At 49.7% G+C, this 7,511-nt stretch overlaps 1 protein-coding gene across 2 annotated transcripts in view; it reads right to left on the reverse strand.

The window, feature by feature from the left end:
- Positions 1-2,832, reverse strand: part of WIPF3 (WAS/WASL interacting protein family member 3) — a 108,066-nt gene extending 105,234 nt beyond the window's left edge. Inside the window, exon 1 of one of the 2 annotated variants that reach the window (XM_064380522.1) lies at positions 2,662-2,832. The gene's annotated coding sequence lies outside the window, so the exon portion shown is untranslated. The remainder of the gene's footprint in view (positions 1-2,661) is intronic. The other variant, XM_064380523.1, reaches the window with a different exon arrangement.
- Positions 2,833-7,511: the final 4,679 nt, after the last annotated feature.

Here is a 7,511-nt window from a genome sequence, read left to right on the forward strand (position 1 = left end):
GGTTCCTTACACCAAAACTTCCTAAGACAAACATTCAACTCTGCAACTTGAAACTCGCCAGTAAAACAAACACATTTCTACCTCTTTAACTTCTGAATATTAGGCAGAAGTATAAAAAATCGCTAGAAGACCACACGTTAGGACAAAATTCTCAGGATTTCTCTGTAGATTTAATGCTACTGTACCCTAATGTTTTAAATATTTCTGCACCAAAGTTCAAATATGTTAAATATTTATAACACGTTTACTAGAAAACACATGTCCTTCCTTTTGCTGAGTTGTGTAGGTTTTTTAAAAATTCAACATTAATAAACATATTTATAAATTCGAGAAAGTAAAAAAGTTGACCGTGCCTCCCTGGTGAAAATTCTATGTTTCCCTCTAGAGTTAATCACATTTTGTTTTCTTGGGTCTTTTCTAGGTCATATTCTTTATTCTTTGTGTATGTGTTTGAGTGACGGCAAACTCACAACCTGTACTATATGGTTTCTGAACAATAAGTCTCCTAAAAAGAGTGTTGCCAGGCTAGACCAGCTGGCTTTCCCCTGTTCTTATAACTGTATGTTCTTAGACACGCACACACACACACACACACATACACACACACACACTTCCTCCATTCCTTCTGCTGCTGGCTAACTGCAATCTGTGACACAGTGTCACATTCACAATTATGTGAAAACAGAGACTCCTAAAAGGAACAAAAAGGGGGCAATGGCAGGAAGCCAGCCTACAAGTCTCTGTCACCGGGACCGCTCTGCCCCATTCAGGTGGCCACAAATTGCCTGTTGAAGGTTCCCTGTCTAGAATGTGAATTCTGTGTACCCAGGCTCTTACCCTGAGTAAGTAATTCAACCTCCGTGATTTTTTATTCTCTCATCTGGAAAAAAGGCACAATAACAATATCTCTGTTAACTGCTGCAAATCACAGGAGGTGATGCACCTAAAGGCATCTGCAGTGTATGTTTCATTTCCAGTTACTTCTTAACTTTCTTTTGCTCCCCGCCCCCTGACCTGCCACTTCTTTTCTAATTTGGTTTTTGTGGTTTTTAAATGTATCTCTAAAATGCATTAGCTGGAAAATCGCAGCAATCTGTGTGTTATCACAATGAGTGGACTAAGACATTTTTACTTTTTCATTGAGGCAGAATTGACCTAAGTCAAGTGTGCAAGTCTCCAGGGTATAACTTCAGTAATTTTTGTATGTGTACACCTGTGTGGCCACGCCTTAGATCAAGGTAAGAAGCATTTCTAGCATCCCAGAAGCCTTCCTCGTGTCCTGTCCAGGTATTGACCCCTGGTTTTGCAAAGAGTTTATCTCCTTGCAAGGCCCCAAAAGAATCTCTCTTCTGACCTCTTCCGTAATGATAAAGTTAAAAAAAAAAAATTAAAGGCAGGCAGGAGTCCCAGTGATAACTATCAATGCTGGCCACAAGAAATGCACTCCCAATCCTGCCTCTGAAGTGAGAAAAGATTCTGGAAAGGAGGAAGTGGAGGGGCACAAACCTTCTAATATATCACACAGGTCATGCTAAACAAGGCCCTCATTTACAGCCAAGGACCCGAGGCACAGATGCGAAGGGACAGACTAACTTCCTGCTACAGAGTAAGTTTCTTCCCCAGTGCAGCCAGTTACAAAGCGCCCTGAGTATCAGGGATCTGCCAGACTGTCCCAAGGCGCCTGGAACCGCTCTCCCAACCTTTCCTTGCAGAACTTCTTTCCAGGGGAGGCGCACACACTGTCCCCACGCCGTCCAGGCGCCCGCCACGGGCACACCTACGCGGCTGGCACGCCACCCTCCAAAGGCGCTGTTCCTGAGAGCCGGTGCCTGGCTACCCACGGGGGCCCGGGCCGCGCTCCTCCAGGTCCAGGGCCGGGTAGCGGTCCTGCCCGCCACCTCCAGGGAGTGCGTGTCAGGGGCCGGGGGGAAATCGGCTCTGCCACCTACCTACCCACCCCCCACCGCCAATCCTCCAAAGGACCCTAAACCCATCTGTGGCCAAGTGTACATTTCTGGAGCACAGTCTGACTACTGACGCCAGGGGCTTGGAGATGAGTACCAGGAGGGGCGTCCAGAGACCTGTGCTCTGCCTCCAGGAGCTGTGTGACCTTGGACAAGTCACTTCACATCTCTGGAGTTGGTTTCCTCACTAGTGGGCTCCTTCTGTATCCCCCAGGCCACCTCCGGTTCTGCAATTTCCTAGTTCTCCTTTACTCAGCCCCGGCTCTTCCCGCGACAGCCCCCTCCCCAGCGAGACCCCAGCCTTTTGTTCTGGGGGTGAAGCGGAAAAGAGACAGCGTCGCGAAGGACCAGGCCGAGGCGGCCTTGGCGCCAGGGGCTGCTCACCGAAGAGTCCGGTCCGGGGAAGTCATCAGACTACCCCTCGGTGACCTCGCTCCCCATCCCGCGGTGCGGTTCCGGCCCGGCCCGGGAGGCGCGGCAGGGTGCGGGTAGGGGGCGTGAGCGCCGCGCAGCACATCGACGACGTCCCGGGCCCGGGACTGCAGCCCAGCTTGGGTACCCCGGCCCTCCCACGCGCGCAGGATCCCTGTCCCGGGCCTGGCCACTCTGCTCCGGGACCGGCCAGGGCGGCTGCCGCGACACTGCCGGTTCCTTCCACCCTCGGGCACCGACCCACACCCGCGCGGGGAGCCGATACCTGCAGGTGGCGGAGCCGGGGGCTGGACTGGACTCGAGCTCCGGCCGACGTCTTCGCAGCTGCCGCCTCCGACTCTGGGCTCCGTCCCGCAGCTCCCGTGCTCCAGGCGGCGCCGCTACCGCCGAGCTATACTCGGTGCGCCCGGCTTGCTCCCCGGCCGCCAGCTCTGGTGCTGCCGGGACACGGAGGCGGGGCCGCCGCCCCCACCTGCTCGCAGGCTCCTGCCTGGGAGCCGCGGCCACCCCGCGGCAGGAACACGGCCCGGGCGGGCGGGGTCGCTCTGGGACCCTGGAGGCGGGTCCCAAGTTGCCGGGCGCGCCTCCCGGGTACAGAGTCCCAAGTCTCAGCTGAGGGGAGACTGGGGCCTAAGGCTGGAATTCTCCAGATAGGAGATGTTGTGCGGGTGACGCACGGCCCAGTCAGCACAGCCACTGTGGGGACACGCCACTCTTGAATTTATTCCAAAATGTTGAGCCCTTACTAAGCTCCAGGCGGCGTCATAAGCCGTGGGGACGAGAGAACAAGATTACCTCCTGCCCTCATGGAGTTAACAGTCTAGAAAAGAAAAACGACCAATGGGCGATTAGAACACAACCAAGCGGAGGCGGTCAGAGGCCTACTGAGCCTGCGCGCAGAGGGTCACCTGATCCAGACCTGGGGTAGGGGGCAGGTGAGGGGTGCTTATTGAGGAGCTGACGTAGAAAAGAACTGAAGAGTGAGCGTGAATTACCCGGGTGTTGCGAGCATTATCCGGGTATCTGGGGAGGTAGTTTGAAGTCCCAGGTGAAGCCCGAGGGAGGAGAAAGCTGACTGAAAACTGAAATATGGCCGCGCGCGGTGGCTCACGACTGTAATCCCAGCGCTTCGGGAGGGCGAGGCGAGCGGCTCACTTGAGGTCAGGAGTTCGACCAGCCAGGCCAAACATGGTGAGTTGTATTCCCAATTGCCAACCCATTCTTCCCTTCTTCCCTAGTGACAGAACCCAGGATTGTGATTGATCCAAGACAACCAAAAAATACAAAAATTAGCCGAATATGGTGGCGCCCTCTAGTCCTAGCTACTCGGGAGGCCGAGGTGGAAGGATCGCTTGAGCCCGGGAGGCGAAAGTTGCAATGAACCACTGCACTCCAGCCTGGGCGACAGAGTGAGACCCTGTCTCAACAAAACAAAACAAACAAAGAAAAAACAAACCTGAAATAAGCTTGAGGTTTGAAGAAAACCTTGCTCCTGTCACACTTCATGTTCAGGCCCTTGGAGAATGTAGAAAGTTTGTGTCTGAGGCTGAATGCATTTCTGTAGGTGCTGTGATCGTTTGGTGAGGATTCTGTATTTCCCATATCATGGGCACTCCTGCTAGTGGAGGAGCTAAGCGGGTACACGTGGACTGTTCACTCAGCCTCAATATTTGAATACCTGCCATGAACCAGACACTCTCCAGGGCCTTAGGGCAAGGTCTCTAACTCTAAAGGAGCTGCTGGTCTGGAAAAGAGGAGAAACCTGCACTCAGCGCTCTGCTGAGGCTTGTGTGAAATGTTAGGGACCCAGGTGAGGGAGCAGTTAATGCAACATGGAAGATCTCAGACGTGGGTTACAACCTGTGTTCAGGTTCAGGTTCTGTAGCTGCTGCTGTCAAAGTACGTTCCCCAAGCAGCCCTTAGCTGATCTCTTAATTACTCATTGTAGCTGGGCCAATGTATCGGCTTATGTTTATAGCAAGGATTCATAATACACTTTTGATGTCTTTCACTCCAGTGTCGTCAAGAACATGGTTTTCTCTTTTGATTTAGGTGAAGAAGGGTATATGTGTAGCAAGTGGAAGCTGATGAAGCGCTTCCTTTCCACCTGTTTGAGCTATGTTCCTCCTGCCCTTTCCTCCTTTAGAATCATAATAGATGACCACAGGCATGAAACCTGAAGAACAATTCTCCAACATAAAATTCATAAATCCTCTTACATGGGTGATTGTTACTAAAACAAAAACAAAACTCAAAACCCCAAAACATGACCCAGCCACTCTCCTTCTCTGGACCTCCAGGACTCAAGCTCACTAAATAAATAACCGCTAGTGTTCTAATTCAAAAAGGAAAAAAAGTCAAACTAGAGAAGACATTGCCATGGGCCAAGAGAGTTCCCATTAGATCTGCTGAGCAGTTCAAGCATGAGCCAGTTGAATGGAAAGCCTGTTATTTATCTTAAAAGATGGATAGGTGCTGGACTGGATCAAAGAATTTGTTTTTTAAAATGCCTGGTTGTAGGTATGAGGAGGTGATGAGTGAGGAATCATTCTGGACATTGGGGCTGAAAGCTTCAAGAGGCATTACATTCAGATGCCCAGTGTTTTATATCCATGCGAAGTAACACTGCCATTAGCATCTTGTTCCTATGGACGTTACAGAGGAATTCATTTCCACCAGCTCCACTAGGATGAAATGACTTCAAGAAGGCACTAGCTATTCCTGGTAGATGGTATTTGTTCAGTGGCAGACACTGTGAGTTGTCTTCCCAGTTGCCCACCCATTCTCTCCTTCTTCCCTAGTGACAGAACCCAGGATTGTGATTGATCCAAGACTACCTTGACAATCCCCTTCCTGATTTCCAAGACTTTCTTACAGCTAAGGAAGTCATTGACCCAGTTTTAGCTAATGAGTTGAAAGAAGGGTTTGATGGGGGAGCTGCTGAAGAATTTTTCTGTTTCTGCTTTTCTATTTCCTACTTTCTTTTTCTTTTTTCATTTTTCTTTCTCCCCCTCCCCCTCCCCCCTCCCCCTCCCTCTTCCCATCCCCTCTTCCCCCTCCCCTCCTCCCCATCCCCTCTTCCCCCTCCCCTCCTCCCCTCTCCCCTCCTCCCCCTCCCCCCTTCCCCCTCCTCCCCCTCCCCCCTTCCCCCTCCCCTCCTCCCCCTCCTCCTCCTCCTCCTCCTCCATTACCACCACTTCACTCTTGTTGCCCAGGCTGGAGTGCAATACCACCATCTCAGCTCACTGCAACCTCCGACTCCCAGGTTCAAGAGATTCTTCTGCTTCAGCCTCCCAAGTAGCTGGGATTACAGGCACCTGCCACCACACCCAGCTAATTTTTGTATTTTTTGTAGAGATGGGGTTTCACCATGGTGGCCAGGCTGGTCTCCACTCCTGACCTCAGGTGATCTGCCCAACTTGGCCTCCCAAAGTGCTAAGATTACTTTGTTTTATATCCATTACCACGCCTGGCCCATTTCCCACTTTCTTTATGCTTTGAATGCAAATGAAATGCCTAGTGATGCTACAACCAGACTGCAACCAAGAGCCAAAGACTGTGATCCCAAAAGGTCAATATAGTTGGGACAACACACCAGAAAATAGAGTTCATCCAACTGTCCACCTCTGGATGAACTGTTTCCTACATGAGAAAAATAACCCATGTTTGTTTTTGCCTCTGAGAATGAATTTTCTAATTTTGCAGCCAAAAGTATTCCTAACTCATACAATGACCTGGTAAAGGGCAAAAATCTCCTCTTTCCTTCTCATCGCTCACCCAATGCCTGCAATAGCTCACCTTTCACACCTTCTACTTGCAAACATATATTTATATCTGTTCTGTAACTTCTTGAGCTCTTCAGGAGAAAGGCACTATGGAAATACTAAACGTTGTACATGTGCTTACTTCAATCTCTCAAATATGTACAGATCAGCTATTTTATGGTGATACCGCACTGGTGCTAGGGGTGCAAAGATGAATTCACAGCCCTGCCCCCAGGGAGCCAAGAGTTTAATAGAGAACACAGCTTGTAAAGAGAATATTGCAATTCTGGGTAAGAGAGGAGCTTGTCCTGGAGGGAGAGTTAATGCAGAAGAAATGATGAACTATCTGTAGAAAAGGAAGGAACCTGTGAGACATGAGCTGGGCATCCATTAATGAATGGAGTTTCTCCTGTCAGAAAGTGGGGAAGGGAGGGCATTTCAGGGAGAAGAAAGCCTGAAAGAGCTTGATGGTTCAGGAGCCTCAAACCCCACAGATCTGAAACCACATGTTGGGTCTTCCTTTCAAACCTGACCCACTCTGTATTGCCCATCCCTCCACCCATCTAGTTGGACCAGCCAGAAATTTTATAGCTGCTTTCCCCCCATCAACCCTCCTTGAGGTTGACTTTGCCTGTTGAATCTATCCAGTTCTGCCCATCTGTACCTCTCTCTAGGACTTCCCCAGGAACCTCTTAGCTTTTCCCTCTGTGATCATATGCCACCTCTCCTAAACCTTCCTCCTCAGTGTGGCCAGGGAGACTGTGTTGAAACACAGAGCTGATCTCATCAACTCCCATTATCTGTAGTTCAGTGAATTTCCATTGCTTCAGTGATAATACCAAGATCCCAAGCTTTGTCTGAAGGCCCTTATGGCCTGGCCTGCCCCACTCTCCAACACGTTTTTCTCAGTTCTCCCCTCCGTCTCTGTCCTTCAACCGTATTGCCCTGCTTTCAGATCCTTCAGCAGCAATATTCCTTCCTGTCACAGGCCTTTTGAACATGCTCTTCTCTCTTTGTAAAGAACACCCCAAGCATCAACTCCTCTCCATCTTTCAGATCTCAACTAAACTTAGCCACGACTTACCTGAATCTCAACTAGGTCAACTTCTACTATAAGCTCTCAAAACCTCATGTACATTTCTTTTGTAACCTTTGTTGCAGTTATAATGATGACATTATCTATTTGATGATGTAACATTTGTCCTCCAGACTAGACTGTGGTATTCATGACCTTAGGAACCATCTCTGTCACCTTTGTATCCTTATCTTACAGCATAAAGACTAGCAGATAGTACATACTCAATACACATTTGTTGAGTTCTGAAAGAAATGAATAAATTGGGGTTGGAGA

The sequence above is a fragment of the Aotus nancymaae genome, unplaced genomic scaffold, assembly GCF_030222135.1.
Source record: "Aotus nancymaae isolate 86718 unplaced genomic scaffold, 86718_ANA_hifiasm-v0.15.2.pri h1tg000025l, whole genome shotgun sequence".
In the NCBI taxonomy this organism is placed as follows: Eukaryota; Metazoa; Chordata; class Mammalia; order Primates; family Aotidae; genus Aotus; species Aotus nancymaae.